The sequence below is a fragment of the Balaenoptera borealis genome, assembly GCF_965194805.1.
Source record: "Balaenoptera borealis genome assembly, chromosome: 13".
Classification (NCBI taxonomy): domain Eukaryota; kingdom Metazoa; phylum Chordata; class Mammalia; order Artiodactyla; family Balaenopteridae; genus Balaenoptera; species Balaenoptera borealis.
The window spans coordinates 35,703,137-35,722,181 of record NC_138870.1 but is presented as its reverse complement, the minus strand read 5'-3'; the positions used below and the strand labels follow the sequence as shown (position 1 = coordinate 35,722,181).

The 19,045-nt window shown below is 42.2% G+C and overlaps 1 long non-coding RNA gene across 1 annotated transcript in view; it reads right to left on the bottom strand.

Moving 5' to 3' along the window:
* LOC309608868 overlaps positions 1-18,332 on the bottom strand; it is a 54,263-nt gene extending 35,931 nt beyond the window's left edge. Inside the window, exon 1 of the long non-coding RNA XR_014233132.1 lies at positions 16,693-18,332. This is a non-coding gene — a long non-coding RNA (uncharacterized lncRNA). The remainder of the gene's footprint in view (positions 1-16,692) is intronic.
* Between the last annotated feature and the right edge of the window lie 713 nt (positions 18,333-19,045).

The window sequence follows — 19,045 nt, the reverse complement described above, 5'->3', positions numbered from 1 at the left end:
AGTTTTGTGACCTGTCAACTGGGTCTTACTATAAGGTTGATTGATGCAGACCTGGTATTTATGTTTATGGGAAAGGAACCGTGCTGACATGGTTGCTTTGCCCCTTTATTAGGGAACGGTCCTCACTGGTGGTGGCGGCCTTTGTGGACTCTACTGACTTCCCTAGGTCTCCCTTACTTGGGAGCCTACCTTGTTCCAGCCTCCTCCTCCCTGTCCTTCTAAAAAAGACAGCAGTTTTGTGCACTGTCTTCCCGGAATTCTCTGAGTCTACTTCATCCAAGGAACATCTTTCTTGATAAGGTGTAAATGGATTCTTTTCCCTAGATGATATTGGAATAACACAACGAAGGCAAACTACTTTAAGCTGGGGGTGGGGAGCAGAGGACGCCCTAACACTAACAGTGTCACGGATTGTGGCAGGATAAGGGGGGCCGGGCAGTCACTGGAGCTATCTTAGAGGGCAGTCGCGCTGCGTGGCTTCTGCGTGCATCCAGAAGCATGGCAGCTGCCCCATCAACCCGTTTCAGGAGCCGCTGGAGAACTTGGAGGTCGTGCTAGGATCCATTGACCCCTGTACTCCAGGTTCCTTCCCTAAGCTGCTGGTGATGCCACTGTGTACATGTGTGTGTTTAATTAAATTCACAAATAGTAAAATTGACTTTTCTGGGTGTACACCATCCTATGAGTTTTTGTTTTTGTTTTTGTTTTTGCTGGAATTTGCTTTTTTTTTAAAGAGCTCCTGACTTATTTATTTATTTATTTATTTAATTTTTTTGGCTGTGTTGGGTCTTCGTTTTTATGCGAGGGCTTTCGCTAGTTGTGGCAAGCGGGGGCCACTCTTCATCGCGGTGCGCGGGCCTCTCACTGTCGCAGCCTCTCTTGTTGCAGAGCACAGGCTCCAGACGCGCAGGCTCAGTAGTTGTGGCTCACGGGCCTAGCTGCTCCGCGGCATGTGGGATCTTCCCAGACCAGGGCTCGAACCCGTGTCCCCTGCATTGGCAGGCAGACTCTCAACCACTGCGCCACCAGGGAAGCCCCATCCTATGAGTTTTAACACTTGTTTTTTTTTAAATTTATTTTATTGGAGTATAGTTGATTTACGACGTTGTGTTAATCTCTGCAGTACAGCAAAGTGAGTCAGTTATACATATACAGACATTCTTTTTCGTATTCTTTTCCATTATGGTTTATCACAGGATATTGAATAGAGTGCCCTGTGCTGTATGTAGGATCTTGTCGTGTATCCATCCTATATATAATAGTTTGTATCTGCTGATCCCAAACTCCCAATCCATCCCTCCCCCACACCCCCTCCCCCTTGGCAACCACAAGTCTGTTCGCTATGTCTGTAACACTGTGTTTTGACACCCGAATAAGAATACAGACTAGTTCCATGACTCTCTCAATCCCCGCCCCTCACACCTAACCCCTGGCAAACAATGATCCATTCTCTGTTGCTATAGCTATAAATATATATTTTTGAGAATGTCATATGAATGAAATCATCCAGTATGCAACTCTGAGACTGGCTTCTTTCATTCAGCATAATGCTTTTGGGATTCACGCAAGTTGTTGCATGTATTAATAGTTTGTTCCTTTTTATTGCTAAGTGATATTCCATTGAATAGAGGCTTACTCATTCACCCATGGAAGGGCATTTGGACTGTCTCCTATGTTGGGTGATTATGAATAGAGGTGTCCCCTTTATTGTGTGAACCTAAGTTTTATCGTGGGTAAATACTTAAGAGTGAGATGGCTGGGTCCTATGATAAATGTATCAAATAATATAAAATAAAAATAATTGTAAGAATTGCCAAACCATTTTCCATTACTCCAGAATAAGTGACGCTATACAAATGGCTCTTCTAGTGCCCCAGAGCTCACTCATCTAAAAGCAAAGCAAAAGAGTATTCTTATCTAAAAGAAGTAGCCATTGATAATTTGTCTTACTCAATGTTTATTCCTACTCACAGCTGTGAGAATTCACCCCAGATGGAAAACAAGCACTCTTGTGTCTTTTTATGCCAAAGTAGGCTGACTTAGACGTAGCTTAGGTTGGGGCACTGTCTGGGTCCACAGCATCAAGCAAAGCCTAGAATGGAGCAGTGGGAGATGGGCATGCTTTCTGCCTTTGCCCAGAGGAAGAAAACAAGCATGAGGTGCTGCACGGTAACACTGAGTGTACATGAAGCAATCAGCAGGGACAATTCCTGAATTGATCTTCCAAACAGTATCGTGAAAAAAGCGGCAGATAAAGTGTGACAGTCCTCTAGCACTTCTGCCTGTTGGTTGTCTTTTCTTCTGATGGGTCTGAGTGCCTGAAACAATTCCTGCAGCCTGAATCTCTGGGAATTCAGATTAGCTAGCATCCAACCCATCTTCTCGTGAAATCCATCAGCGACTGCACACAGCAAGAGTTTAAGCAAATCTTAGGAAAAGCTTTTTACTAATCACAGAAAAAGTCACACTTCACTTATATTTTAACACATCCCACTATGCTAAACCCACTGAAATGAATCAGAGATAGTTATATAAAGGATAAGTATACATTTCAGAGGTAACATTTTTGTAACATTTTTAAAATTTATTTTTCTGATTTAAATTCTATAATAGCACAACTTTTAATCACTCCTAGGACAATTATAAGATAGAAAAATTGATATATGTGTAAAGGACATAATGGATCAAGGATCATATCAGACAAACCTATAATTATAAGAATTTTGGTGAATGATAAGTAGCAATTGGAGAACCTCAGAAGTCTTTCCGGCTTGTCTTGGATGACCACCCGAAAGTTTCATCCCTCAGGCAAACATTTTGTCTCTGCAGTCTAGAAAAACTGGGCTGGAACTCTTAGGACAACATGATTTCCTCCTTCTCTCGGGATATTTAGCACTTCTGCTGTAGCTCCTTCCAGAAATCAGAAATTTAGAGATCCTACAACAGTTAAAAACCAACAATGAAATGGTCACTCCTATGATCAAGTGACATCTTGCCAGTCCCTTCCCTCCCCCAAAATGTCCACGCACAGCTGCCTAGCTTTCCTGAGGTTTCTCTCCACTCTTCCTAGGTTATTTTCACCTTTCTCTTCTCTGAAAAGGAACCAGGGCTACAGGTTCCATTCTTTTCTTTTCTTTCTTTTATTTTAAATTATCTAGAGTGCAAATTATCTTTCTTTTGTTTTAAATTATCTAGGTGTTTGTTTGTGGTCACCCTCATGTGAAATGCTCTCTCTTTCCCCTGAAGGCCAAGCATCCTAGCATCCCAGGTTTGAGTACCACTCCTGTGATATTTAACCCCACTGACCTGTATTCTAATTAGATCTTATTTTTTTCTCTAATAGACCAACTTCATCACAGATCTGGGTACATTCATCCAGATTTTGCCTCTCCCTTGATATCTAGAAGTGTCTTCTAATGAGCAGACTCTCAAGACATGTTTATTGAAAAATCGAATTCATTCATTCATTCAACAAATATTTAGTGAGCACCTACTATGTGCCACGTACTACTCTAGGCAGAGAGGAGATCAGAAGCAAACCATGAAAATTAGACCTGTGCCTTCAAAGAGCTTACATTCTAGTGAGCGAGAAAGTCTCAGCTCTCCTTACTTGCATACATCACATATTAAAATTATTATTTTGTCCCAATCCAGCATATTCAGCCTCAGGTGCTATCTCAGTCCTATAAAGTAGATAAAATTGAGGAGTAGTAAAGGGTACATATTTTTTCTATTTACCAAGTAGGTATCATTCTAAATAAAGCAGTGCTAACCTTCAAGTGTCCTATCCAAGAACCACATATAGCTCCACCTGAATACTTTTGTAGATTTTATTCCATATTTAGGTCTCTGTGACTTCTTAAATATCCAAAATTGATGTGGATTACTCACTGAAATCTGAAATGGTAATTTTTAGTCACCGAAGAAGAATAAAAAATGAAAATGATTGCTTCAAGATCCTGCAAGATGTTTTGCTGTAATTACATACCGGGTTTAATAATGGTCGAGTCTGACACATGCATTCCAGCATCCTGTTGAAATTAATTGAGGTAAAATATTTGTGGGTCGTTTCCCTCTTTTCTTCTCTTGAAATGTATAATTCAAAAGAATGAAAGGAGCCTGATTGCTAACTAAAGAGAGTTCACTAGGTTGCCTTTTTCGGTTATTGTTGTTAGAACTGCATAGCCACAAATTACTGTTACTTGTTACCTGTTTCTACCTTCAGTAACATTACCTGATGATCAAGTGCCCTGAGAGATGCTATTTTTATATAATGCTATAGGGCATATGCATAGAATTTTTTCACATCTGACATTACGTAACAGAAAGGCATTAGAACTAGTTCCGAACGAATCTTTTTGTTTATCCAATTCCTAAAGAACTCATCTTTTAAGTGTACCAGCTGTCTTGTATAGTTGAACAATTATGATTCTCAGAGGTCACTGTGTGTCCCACTGAACCACAAAAATAGCAGTGTGATGGCCTAGAACAGCTTGATTCCTTATTTTCCTTATATGCCTTCTTTCTGGTGTAAAAGCATTAAGGAATTTTGACATAATGATAAGCTGCTATTTAAAGTCCTCACTTGTGAGATCGGAATGCAGTGCATTCAGAAGAAATGTACACGCTATGCATTCACGCTGGGTGAGAGCTCACAACACAGAGCATTGTTCAAAAGTGGGAAACAATTCACGTTTAAAATTTCTGTGACCTTGATTACATTGACTGTGGAGGTGATTATCAGAAAAATTTGAGAGTATCTTTAAGACTCTTTTATGGTCTTATGGGAAGCAAAATATGCTGGTGATAACTAAAAACATTTTATGGCTATCCAGATGTTTTGTTCTGGTAATGCCAAACATCTGGATGTTAAGAAACATTTGGATAATTGAGTGCATTTTTAAAGTTGGGTTTTTATGCTTGCTATCATGTGGCCATGGCTGCCTAGTCAACATCAGAACATGACTGTTTTGTAGTTTTATATCATAATACTAGAACATAATCTCAAAAGTATATCTGAAAGAGATCTCTTTCCCAGGTAGAATCCGCCTTGATTTCTGAAGAAATTGCATCCAGTTGTATAAGGGATGCTTATAAGAAAACTACATGGATGAGGGATCATTATCCAATTAAGCCGATGTTTTACAGGAGGCACCTTGCAAACTCAGGGTTACACATCAAGATGGAATTGAAGGAAACAATTTCGATTCAAGGAACTGGAAAGTGATCCAGAGGGTTATAAAGATTCATAGGATAACACTGTCACCTAAAACAAGCAAAACACATAGCCAGAAATTTTCACTAAGGGAAATGACTATAAAAATTGATGAAAAATATTGATCTCCTTAGAATTACAGTAATGGAAGTAAAGCTGTATTTGACCTAAAGATATACTAAACAAATAGAATCAGACAGAAATCTGAAGCAATTAGATGTTAGAACTATATCAGAAGATATTTGGTATTACCTTTCTCACGTTTAAACAAAACGGTTTATGAGGATGAGAGAACATTTCCCCATTTATTTTGTGTCCTTCCTTAGTTCTCTGGAGAGATTTTTATGCCTCCTATATACTCAATTCAATGCTTGTTTCTTCTAAAAGTGTCCCCAAATTAAACCAAGCCAAGACCTTAGCATTGTAATTTATGATTGCCTGTAAGGAAAGATAAAACCTCTCCATTCTGCATTCTAAATGCCTCCAGGAACTTTTTTCTAAGTTTGTTTTACCTAGACCAAAAAGTAATACAAATTTAGAAAAAGCCTCCCAAAGTTCCTATATCAGTTATTCATTTACTTAACATACATTTAGTAAACATATACTGCAAGCAAAACACCTTGCTATGTACCAAAGGGATACAAAAAGGAAAAGGGAAGGGAAGGGATGAGATGCAAAGAGAAGTATGAGATACAGTGTCCCAAGCACAGTGCCAGACATTTTATATCTGTGGGGCTATTTGAAGACATGATTACTACCTTCAACAAGTTTGCAATAGAGTAAAAAGGAGATGATGGGTACTGTACCCACAATCCAAGGTAAAGTGTGAGCAGCGCTACAAGATAAACACCAACAAAATTTCATATGAGAGCAGAGAGGAAGAGACCATTTTCAAATGGGAAGGTCAAGAAATCCTACTCATTTGAAAAATGGCTAGCATTTCAACAGGAGGAGATGGTATTGGTGGGTAGAATTTGAGGAAACTAGAGGTCAGCATATGGAGCTATTGGATGTAAAGTGTAGAGCAGGAGAGGAGTAGAAAATCTATGAGCAAAAAGAAATGCAGTTGAGTTGCTGTATAAGGTATGTCAGTGCCTCCCAACATGTCAGAGCAAAAGAATTATTTGTGTGTATGTGCGTGTACCTAGGGGAAGAAAAATGGATTCCTCAGCCCCACCTAGACTTACTGATTCAAAATCTCCAGAATATATTTTTGGCAAACATTTTTCATCTTTAAATAAGCACTCAAAGTGATTGCTAATATCCGGTAAGTTTGGGGAACACTAGAATGTGAGGCATAGGATTGAGGAAGTCCTTGCATTTGGTTTTTATTCAGGAGGCAATCCATTTGCAAGTAAGAATTCTCACTTCTCAGGTCAATAAGCAAAATATTTCTGATTTTTTTTTTTTGGCTGTATCCCTTTGTTAAATCACATTGTTTGCAGTTGAAGTATAGTTGATTTACAACGTGTGCTAATTACTGCTGTACAGCAAAGTGATTCAGTTCCATATACATTCTTTTTTTTAAATTTATTTATTTTATTATTTTATTTAATTTATTTATTGTTTCTGGCTGCATTGGGTCTCTATTGCTGCGCGCGGGGCTTTCTCTAGTTGCAGCGAGCGGGGGCGTCTCATTGCGGTGGCTTCTCTTGTTGCGGAGCACGGGCTCTAGGCGTGCAGGCTTCAGTAGTTGTGGCATGCGGGCTCAGTAGTTGTGGCTCGTGGGCTCTAGAGCACAGGCTCAGTAGTTGTGGCACACAGGCTTAGTTGCTCCGCGGCATGTGGGATCTTCCTGGACCAGGGCTTGAACCCATGTCCCCTGCATTGGCAGGTGGATTCTTAACCACTGAGCCACCAGGGAAGCCCTACATTCTTTTTTTAATATTCTTTTCCATTATGGTTTCTCATAGGACATTGACTATAGTTCTCTGTGGTATGCAGTAGGACCTTGTTTATCCATTCTGTACATAGAAGCTTATTTCTGCTAGCCCCAACCTCCCCCTCCATTCTTCCCCCAACCCCCTCCCCGTCGGCAACCACCAGTCTGTTCTCTATGTCTGTGTTAAATCACATTCTTTATTTTTATTTATTTATTTATTTACTTTTGGCTGCACAGGGTCTTCATTGATACATGCGGGCTTTTCTCTAGTTGTGGTGAGCGGGGGCTACTCTTCACTGTGGTGCGCGGGCTTCTCATTGCAATGGCTTCTCTTATTGTGGAGCATGGGCTCTAGGCGTGAGGGCTTCAGTAGTTGTGCCACACGGGCTCAGTAGTTGTGGCCCGTGGGCTCTAGAGCTCAGGCTCAGTAGCTGTGGCGCACGGGCTTAGTTGCTCTGTGGCATGTGGAATCTTCCCAGACCAGGGCTCCAACCGTGTCCCCTGCATTGGCAGGTGGATTCTCAACAACTGTACCACCAGGGAAGTCCTAAATCACATTCTTGAAGAACTTTGAGAACCCAGGCCTGTCAGGTAGATGCAACACCAGGCCCCCACATGCCTTCGTTGAGCAACTAAGAGGCTGTGAAGTGTGGACGCCCATAGCCCAACCTGAGGAGGCAGCTGCCGTGTTAAATGCTCTTATTGTGCTGAACTGGGCTGTGTTCTCAGTGGAAGGTTTAGACAGTCCTCTGAAGGCAATTCAAACCAGTATTCTATTGCTCACGGCTTCCTCTTGGTTGCCCCAGTGGCAGGGCTGGGACATGTTTTGAGTGGTCAGGGAATGCCAGTCTTGGTCTCTTGTGTCTCATATTAAAGTAGCAAAAGCACACGAGCTGTTGGAGAGTGGAGGGACAAAATGAAAAGACATTGCTGCTGGATTCCAGTCTTTTTTATTTTCATCATAAATGCTGTCCTGTCTGTGCTCTGAGGCTGATACCATGCTCTTTATTAAAATGATGTTTTTATCACCTACTAGCAGAGGACCACAGGGCATGCTGGCATTTTGAATGCCCAAGGAAAGGACCTTCTTTTTTCTTTGTGTCTTTTCTTTTTCTTTTCTTTCTATTTTATCTTTCTGGACCCAGATCGCCTTTTCTAAACTCATCTCTCCTTGGCTCTACCTCCGAGGACCTGCCCCTCCACACCCCTCCCTGCTGCTCCCACCCCTCAGCATCCAAGCTCGTCCTCACACCTCCTTTACTCTCTCCCAACCACCTGAGTTTCTTTCTTGCACATCACCCCTGTCAGCCCACTTCTAGCTTCTCCCGCCTCCACTCCATGTCCCTTCCCTTTGCTTCTGCTCCTCTTTGTGTCCTGTCGTCCAGTCTCATCCCTCCTGCCTCTGTTTCCTTCAGTATCTCTGCTCTGCCTCCTCCCACCTGCTCTTTCACTGCCCTCCAGCTTCCTGAAGCTACAGTAATAGCATTAAACTGTGCTCAGAAGTGGGAGTGAAGGGCTTCCCTGGTGGCACAGTGGTTAAGAAACTGCCTGCCAATGCAGGGGACATAAGTTCGAGCCCTGGGCCAGGAAGATCCCACATGCCACAGAGCAACTAAGCCCGTGTGCCACAACTACTGAGCCCACGTGCCACAACTACTGAGCCCGTGTGCCACAACTACTGAAGCCCGCGCACCTAGAGCCCATGCTCCACAACAAGAGAAGCCACCGCAACTAGAGAAAGCCTGCATGCAGCAACGAAGACCCAATGCAGCCAAAAATAAATAAATAAATTTATTTTAAAAAAGAAAAAAGAAGTGGGAGTGAAGAGTGGTTAGAAACAGAGGCTAAGGTGGTGGGGAGGTTAAGAGCAGAGGTTCTTGGGCTCTCCTGCCTGGCTTCAAATCCAGACTGTGTGATCTCAGCAAGATACAGCCTCTCAGTGCCTCATCCTCATCTTTAAAATGGGCCTGCTAGCAGCATGTAACTCTCAGGGGCATTGTGAGGACTGAACAAATTCGTATAAGTCAAGCACTTAGGATAAGACCTGGCATGTAAATATCATGTAAGTGTTCATTGTTATTGGTTTCTTTTCTCTTCACCTGTAACTGATGTCTTTTTCCTTCACATTGAACATGTCTCTGCACATTTGCCAAGTTAAAACATTATCATATTATTTGTTAAAAAGTGGTATATTTTAAAAATACATTATTCTTTCATTTCAGATGGGAAACTTTAATGTTTGAGCTCTACAATATTTGCATGAGTCTCTGTATCTGTGTAAGACAGTGTACAACAAAGACTGTGCAATCCCTTTCTGCGCTACATGTCTACTCAAATAAATGACTGATGCATTTTTGTGAGCAAGCAGTTCACCAGCTGAAGATTGGATGGATTCAAGTGATCTCTCCTTGCTAAATATACACTGAGAACTAGCAAGCTGTTATCTTTTTCTTATTTCTAACTATGTTCATTGACCTGCACCTTGACAGTTTGTGTAATGCTCATGGGCTACAGATCAAAATTACAGAATATAAGGAAGAAGGAATAGAAAGAAGAGACTAGAAGGGAAGCATCTTACAAATTGCTAAAAGATGAGTATCAGCACCTTGTTTTAAAAGAAGAAATGGATCACCAGGTAGGTAGGATCCATCATCCTCTAGAACGAAAGGCCTGAAAAATGTCCTACATCAGATTCACCTGGAGGGTTCCAGCCTCAGGATTTCTGACAAGTGCAAAGTTTTTTGTTTTTATTTATTTATTTATGACTGTGTTGGGTCTTCGTTTCTGTGTGAGGGCTTTCTCTAGTTGCGGCGAGCGGGGGCCACTCTTCATCGCGGTGCGCGGGCCTCTCACTGTCGCGGCCTCTCTTGTTGCGGAGCACAGGCTCCAGACGCGCAGGCTCAGTAGTTGTGGCTCACGGGCCTAGTTGCTCCGCGGCATGCGGGATCTTCCCAGACCAGGGCTCGAACCCGTGTCCCCTGCATTGGCAGGCGGATTCTCAACCACTGCGCCACCAGGGAAGCCCAAGTGCAAAGTTTTAAACAGACTCCCAGGTGATGCTGATGCTGTGACCCTCGGCCCACACTCTGAGGAACGCTGCGGTAGACTTCTCTTCCCATCCCTTTCCTTCGTGACGCTTTATTCTTTGCTTTTTATTCATTAAAAAATAATAGTATTCCCTTAATTTCTTCCTGTTTTAAAATGATTTAGTTTTCATTGGAGTTACTGCCACTTATTGTACTTTATCATCTGTATTTGTAAAGTTGCCCTCATTTCTTTGATATGAACCCCTCCCTTCCCCAGTCCTGTCTCCCCTCATCCCGCTGCCATCACCCCTACACCCTGACTCCTAATGGCCAGTACACCCTGGAGTAGGGACTGTCCACTGGGTCAGGGTGCAAAAAGAAGGGGTCTTGGGGTTGGGTTAAAGCAAGAGGGATGTTACCAGGAGAGTTTCCTAGGAGTGTGCCGAGCCAGGAAGGAAAGAAGAAAACAACAAGGTCAGGAGTCAAATGCTGGGTGACAGACACAAGATGTGTCAAGCTGAATGTTAGGTGAGGCCTGTAACAGACGTCTGTCACCTTTGCTTTCCTATCACCCCTTTCCTCTTTCTGTTACCACATCTGACTTTTCCTGTAAAAAGCTGTTTCTCTTATACTTTGTGGGCTGATCATTTGGGGCCTCACCGCCCTTATTCCAACACATGGTATAAGCTCAGTGGATGTAAATAGCTGAACTGTTTGTTCACTCTGCCCAGTGTCTAGAACTGTGCCGGCACGTAGTCAGCAAGTATTTACTGAGTGAATGTAGGAAACGATCTATGAATATGTGATCAAGTACTCCGGTTGCAATGGAATTCTTCAGGGATGCCAACCTTACATGGAATAGCCTGCTGACTGCTGGAGGCTGGATGTTTCAGGATCAAAATTAAAATCCCCCAAAGCAATTAATTAAATAATTAAATAAAATAAGCTTCAGCTGCAGGGCATATGGACTATGCCTAACCAGTCCTATAATTTAAACCTGACTAATTTTAAGTTCCTCAGGGGCAGGACCTGTGTATTTCAGTGTCGCTATCCTTTCTAATGCTCCCAGAAGGTGCCTAACAGTTTTTTAAATGAATGGAATGTAGGAATGAGTATGCAAGGGTTTAGTAAGAAGTTCAGACTGATGATAAGAACACTTTAACCAAATGCCCTTCCAAGTTTCTCTTTCCCATTTTTCTGCCTGAAACTCCGTGGTCCATAAACCAAATCCATATACTTTGTCAGAGTAGAAACACTGCCTTAGAACCACATAAACATCTCCTTCTGAGTTTACAGAGACAGGTTAAATAAACAAGACAATATCATATATTCCTCTCTGTGGTTGAGGCCATTTTTAATGCACTACATTTTATCCTCTTTAATGTCCGTCTCCACCTGACCTACCCTCTCCCGGTCACCTCTTTACTCCACCATGTTGGAAATCCACCTAACTCTTCTCAGAACACATTTCCCTCTACTGGAGAATAGCAAGGTCAGGGACTACATTTCTAGAATTTACTCTGACTCAGATACTATCTAAATGTGTTGACCATCTAAAGGTTGATGTGGGTAATTGGACATAGGTTTCATTTCCTCTCTTCTGGAATTAGCATTTCTCTAAACTTCACAACCACACATTAGTCTTCTTTATTCCTTCTTTTTTAACAATGACATCAAAATATTCACTCACGTTATTATACAAATGTACCAGTCACATCACAGACAACTTTCAAGTAGTTTAATACAGGAAGTAATTACAAAGAATTATATTTTGAAAAAGTATTATCTGGGTGATTTTTATTATTCAAGAACTATGAATTTTTACTAAAATTACATTTTTTCATAAATGTATGCACACACACACACACACTAACTTGTGATTCTGTCTGAAGACTTCAATACACCCAGAAGCACAAAAACATTCAGCAGCCATCGCTGGTGCTGGCTCCAGGCACATAGTATCTCTTTTCATTAAAACAGGACTTTTTTTCAGCAGTAAGAGCATGGCAAGACCTGAAGGAGGTCCAGCCGTTTGGCCCAGGAATGCAGACACAGCTCTACTGTTTAACACTGAAATGCTATTTATTAGATAAACATTACATTGAAATAGCCAAAGAATACACAAGGCCATTACACGAGTGGACTTTTTTTGCCACCCCTTAATTCTTTTTATGTTATCTCCTTAAAGAAAGACTTTCATACTAGAGCAACCTTGGGGGAAATGAGACCACAAAAAAGGCATTCATGGTGGTGATTTTCTAGACCCTCCATTCTATTATTTTGGATATTTCCTTTTGAACATGGGCTCTCTTTCCCACAGCTATGCTTGGCCTCCTGGTTTGCAATGACGTTATGTCTGTGTTGGTGACTTCCCAAACTGCCACTAGAAAAATTCGTTCCACAAATGTAACATAAAGAGCTAAATTCTAGCCTCAGTTGTTTCACTCTAATTCAAGGATTCTTTGACTATAAATGAAGTCTTGATATGGGGATTCCTCTTTTTTTTTTTTTACCATTTATATTGATGGAAGAGAAAATAACGGTAAAAGTAAAACCCATATGCCAGATACATGTCACCAACATTGCATCCAATTTTCCCAATTCTGTCCACTAATATTTATCAGGTACCTTCTGTCTGAAAGACAAAAAACAAAATTTTCCAGGGGCTACCAAGATAAATAAGAAACAATATTATTTTCAAAGAACTTACAGTTGGTAGGAATACAAAGGAGAAAATACCTACCATACACACTTCTAGATGTGAATCAAAAGAAAAATATCAATACATGTAAATTTAAAGAGAAGAAATTACCTTGGGAAGAGAATAAAGATGGTAAATTAAAGATGCTTTAATGAAGGAAAATTATTTGAGCTCTGTGTCTTATAGAATGGTTTAAAATTCAAAACGCTGAAATTGGAGAAAGCAGACAAAAAGGCGTGAGCAAACATCAGAAACAAGCAAATGAGGTGCCTGGTTAGGAGCACAGTGAATAGTCCAGTTATGTAGCGATGACCCATTTGGGCAGCATATGCTGTGGTTTGTGATTGCAACACCACCTACACACTGCTTCTGTGTGGTTCTTTATCTCTTCTCCGTGGCTCTCCAGCATCAGCTCATGCCAATCAGTGTCCCAGGCTCGTAAGGGGAGGGTTGACTTTGATTGTAATTGACATGGCCCAAGAGAGCCAAGACCAGAAAGAAATTAGGTCGGACCTAATTCTAACCTAAAAGATTAGAAGATAAATTGACTGTATATTCCGAAATATGAATAAGAAACTTCAGACCCTTAATGTTCACTGCCATTAGCTATAGAACTGAGTGAAGTTCAATAAATGTTTTTTTTGAAATAATGAATGCATGTTGGGAAGAATAAAGTTGATCAAATTTTTGCAGGTTGCTAAAGTTATTAGCAGCATACTGTTAGATTTTTGGTCAGTCTGTCTGGAAAGGAGATTCTTTCAAAGTTGCCATATTTTTGTTAACATAAAGACATTTAAAACATGGCCTATTGATTCAAAGATTGTTCATATTTAAATTTCTAAATTTTCTTGGGCATATATGTCTTCTCCTAGATCATGCTTTCCTAGCTCAAGATGGGAAGAAATTCTTGAAGTAGCCACACATTTGATTTCAGAGTTGTTGAAAATCAAAGCATACTTTTTTTCTAACTCTCTTCTCAGACCTTCACTTTTCAAACTGAAATGCTATGACAGTATTTATGTTTATAATTTTCTAACATGACCAAGAAAGATAGAAAATGTACGACCAAAAAGATCAATTGCTGCTGAAAATGCAACGCCATCACAATTTATCTTAAAAGCCCAGGACTAATGAAAAAGAGTTAAATCTATTTGTTTTTAAGGAAAAGCTTTCCTCAGTTCAACTTTAAGAGATGATTAATTGCAGTGATTTTCTCATGTGTTCCACTGATCTCGCTGGACTGCCTTCATTGAATTCAAGTGGCAGTTGGGGCTGAATAGCTTTATATCTTCTGTATCATATGTCCTGCTTCCAATGTAATTACAAGTTTCTAGAAGCAGAATATAAAGAACTCATTTAGAATGGTTATTCAGGTTGTTTACTATACACCATACATACAGTTATTCAGAACTGTAAACTCATTGGGTTCCTAATAGGCTTTTTTTTTTTTTTTAATGAATAAACCTCTTGAAACAGGGAGGTTTTGCTTTAATCAGTACCTCAATGTTAAATTTTGCTGTCAGACCAAAGTCCAAAACTGGGGTTTGGTTTTGTGCCATTGCAGTGTAAATCGTTCATCTGTCTGTGTTCACATCAGTGACCTGCTTTCCCAGCACTCACTGAGCAGGCTAAGCATCTGAAAAGCAGAAAAAGGAAGTGCCTCCATCTGCTAAGGAAAAATGGCAGTTGTCAATCTGGATCCATGAGCCATAAAGAGGAGCAGCTCATGGTTCAGTCCATAGTTTTGTTTTGGTTTTTTTTTTAATTAATTAATTTATTTATTTATTTTTGGCTGTGTTGGGTCTTCGTTTCTGTGCGAGGGTTTTCTCTAGTTGTGGCAAGCGGGGGCCACTCTTCATCGCGGTGCGCGGGCCCCTCACTATCGCGGCCTCTCTTGTTGCGGAGCACAGGCTCCAGACGCGCAGGCTCAGTAGTTGTGGCTCATGGGCCTAGTTGCTCCACGGCATGTGGGATCTTCCGAGACCAGGGCTCGAACCCTGGTCCGTGTCCCCTGCATTGGCAGGCAGATTCACAACCACTGCGCCACCAGGGAAGCCCCAGTCCATAGTTTTAAAGCAACGAAGGTCCCAGGAACATTCTAATTAGCAAATTAGTACCCTCAGTGTTTTGAGTTTGGAATTTGGCATTTTGTGCTTTATTTGTCTGGTAACATTTTGTCCCTTGCTTTACCTTCTGCTTCTTTTTAACCAAAAAAGGACGTTTTTATATTTTCTGCCCTGTTTCAGGAGTTGAAAAATCCTATGACACATTTCATAAGTGTAAAGGGTAACCTGTTACATAGTGGAATGCTTCCGTTTCTGTGAAGCAGTGATATTACCTAAATTAAACACCACTGGAATTTTCCTGAAATTGTGTTCTTTTTTTTTTTTTTAATTTTTATTTATTTATTTATTTATTTATTTTTAGCTGTGTTGGGTCTTCGTTTCTGTGCAAGGGCTTTCTCTAGTTGTGGCAAGTGGGGGCCACTCTTCATTGCGGTGCGCGGGCCTTTCAGTGTCGCGGCCTCTCTTGTTGTGGAGCCCGGGCTCCAGACGCGCAGGCTCAGTAGTTGTGGCTCACGGGCCCAGTTGCTCCGCGGCATGTGGGATCTTCCCAGACCAGGGCTCGAACCCGTGTCCCCTGCATTGGCAGGCAGATTCTCAACCACTGCACCACCAGGGAAGCCCGTGTTCATTTTTAATAAGATCTTTTTTGAAACATTAGCAGGCTGATCTGTCCTTTTGCAGTAGGCTTCATTTTTCTTCCCAGGAATAAAATAGATTATCCCGGGTCTTTATTTCATCTGGTAGCTCTCAGATTGCTGTTTGCCCATGCCAGCAACAAAATTATAAAAGATCATCAATCTTCAGGTTCAATATATCAGTCTGAAATTGTGAGACCAGCTAGCCTGACTGGTAAATGATTGGCAAGATCGGTTTAGTTACACAATAAATAGAATCCCCACCATTTCTAATACTCTACCGTATGTCTGTCCCTGTGGCTATGTAGTCCTCACCATAATGGGCAAAAAATGTTCAAATAATATCCCTGAGCTACTGCTCCCCGGGTGGGGGGATGGGTGTTAAATGGGGCGACAAGAGACGTCTTGGCATCCAAATTGCTGTCCAGTGAAGAAATCTATTTTCAGCTCTGACTCCAAGCACAGAGTAGCTTTCCCTGCCAGAGGGGGTTTCCTACTCCCCTCCCAGTACAACGGCACACAGAATGTTGAGTCCATTAGGACAACACACAAACCAAAGCATATGCAAAGGCAGAAGCGCACAGGAAAGTCCAAGAGGGTGAGGGTATCACGCCGTTAACATGCAGCCATTGTGGTTGATGGGGGAGCAGGTAACCAGCGTTTGCAGACCGCATGGGAGGGAAGCCAGCTGATACCACAATGTCCTGGACTTTGCACCAGTGGCTTCCGGGAGACCGGAACTATTCCCTTTATCAAGTGTTACTTAGTGGAAAGGAATGAGAAACTGCCTTCGAGGAGCTTACATTCTAGAAGGGATCAGGGGAGAGAAAATCAACACTCGGACAGGTAAGTAGCCCAGGTGCTAGTCAAGGTAAGAAAAACACAGGTGCTCGAGGTTGACTGTGAGGGACGGGAGCACTGATTTTACTAACGACTGGTGGAGACAACCTCTCTGAGGAGGGAATACTTGAACTGAACTTGGGAGCAAAGAATTCCAACCAAATAGTACAGAGCACAAAGTTCCTGGGACATTAAAAATACTTTCTAGGGCTTCCCTGATGGCGCAGTGGTTGGGAATCTGCCTTCCAAGGCAGGGGACATGGGTTCGAGCCCTGGTCTGGGAGGATCCCACATGCTGCGGAGCAACTGGGCCCCGTGAGCCACAACTACTGAGCCTGCGCGTCTGGAGCCCGTGCCCCGCAACAAGAGAGGCCGCGACAGTGAGAGGCCCGCGCACCGCGATGAAGAGTGGCACCCGCTTGCCGCAACTAGAGAAAGCCCTCGCACAGAAACGAAGACCCAACACAGCCAAAAAAAAGAATAAATAAATAAGTAAATTTTTTTAAAAAATACTTTCTATTAGTTTGCTAGGGCTGCCATAACACACGCCACAGACTCAGTGGCTTAAACAGCAGAAATGTATTTCCTCACAGTTCTGGAAGCCGTGAGTCTGAGATCAAGGCGTCAGCAGGGTTGTTTTTCCTGAGAACTCCTTCCTTGGCTGGTAGATGCCACCTTCTCTTTACATCTTCACACGGACCTCCCTCTGAGTGTGTCTGTGTCCTAATCTCTTCTCATAAGGACACCAGTCACATTGGATCAGGGCCCACCCTAATGACCTCATCTTACCCTAACTGAGGACCTCCTTAAGGACGCCGTTTCCAAATACAGTCCCATTCTGAGGCACTGGGGTTAGGGCTTCAACATGTGAGTGTGGGGCACAGTGTTCAGCTCATTGCAAGCTTGGTGTGTTCAGGGGGCAGAAAGCACTAGAATGGCCATGGTGGGCCGAGCAAAAGCGAGTCGAGGGGCAGCAGCGGGGGGAGAGGCAAGGACTCCAGATTTTACTTTATGAGTGTTATTCCAGGGCCTGGGACAACCAAGCTAAGCCCTTTCCATGATTTCAGTGCTTTATTCAAGTGTATCTTATTCCCAATAATTATTTTTTTGAATTTTATTTTATTTATTTTTTATACAGCAGGTTCTTATTAGCTATCTATTTTATACATGGTAGTGTATATATGTCAATCCCAATCTCCCAATTCATCCCACCACCTGCACCACCCAATAATTTTTGAATGGCTTATATATCGCACCGATTTAGTACACAGTTTTGTATATTTTTCTGTGTTATTTTGAATTCATTGGCACAAAACAACAATACATTGGTTCTTGTGTCATAGTATTATCGTGAGGATTTGACTAGACGATGCATGTAGATGCTAGCACAGTGTTAGAATTGAGTAAGCGATTCTACTTGTATCATTATCCTCATCATTCTTGGGAAGGGAGCCCTAGATCCCAGTCAGGAGCAATGTTCCCCTTAACTACCCCAAAAGAAGAAACTTCTCCAAAACAAGACTTCTCCACACACTGCCTCAGCTGACCGCAGAGAAACTCAGGATGTGAGAAAACAATAGGTTCGCCACCTTTGAACTCTGCGAGGAGACAGACTTGCTCTGTTGGTTGGGACCATGTGGGACTGTGGTGGCCAGGGCTGGAGGAGTGCCCACCCTCTGAGGGAAAAGCAGCCCTTCTCCTCCCTCAGACCCGACTCTTGGCCCTGCTGCAGAGCCTTTCTGCGTTCCTCGCCTTCCAAGGCTGTCCTTTCTGTACAGCGCTCCTATGTGTGTGATCCCCACATAATACGAGTAAAAATAAATAGAAAGGAGCAGGGGAGAGTGCTTTTTTCTCCCCTAGTTGCTGGAAACAAAAGCCCTCAGAAAACTCCAGAAGGGCTTTGGCTTGTGTGCACAACCATATATCTTTTTTTTTTTTTTAAGATTTTTTTTTTTTGACATGGAGCGTTTTTAAAGTCTTTATTGAATTTGTTACAATATTGTTTCTGTTGTATATTTTGGTTTTTTGGCCGCGAGGCCTGTGAGATCTTAGCTCCCTAAGCAGGGATCGAACCTGCACCCCCTGCATTGGAAGGCGAAGTCTTAACCACTGGACCACCAGGGAAGTCCCACAACCATATATCTTATCCCCCAGTGAGCAAGTAAGGAGAGAAGCCTTTGCTGAGACCAGCAGAGGCAACTAGAAAGAAGTAAGTGAGCCCATCATTTAGGCCCCTGGGAGAACAAAAGGAAAGATCCAGAATCCTCCTAGGGTATTCCCCAGAGATTTCATTCACACCAGGAAAAGTTCCCACAGCCACCTTCTTTCAGTGTCACCTAGTTCATCAGCTGTCTCTCGCCTCCCAACACCCACCCTGCTCAAACCCATGCCACAGACCATGGCAACCACCACCATAACTTAGAAATTGAGTCCTCTACTCATAATTCCCAAACATAGGAGGAGAGGGGAGAGGCAATAATAAGGATAAGGGGGGGAAAAGGCTGAGAAGACAGGGGAAGGGATATCCTCTTGAGAACTCTGAACACATTTTTCTAAAACAGAATGTTATTCGTGGTTTTGGTATCAAATAGTCCCATCAGTGTTCTTTACTGCAGTACTTAAAAGAGCAAAGTCTCTTCTATCGCAGGTCATGTAAGTTCTGATGGCTGGCCTGGGAGCG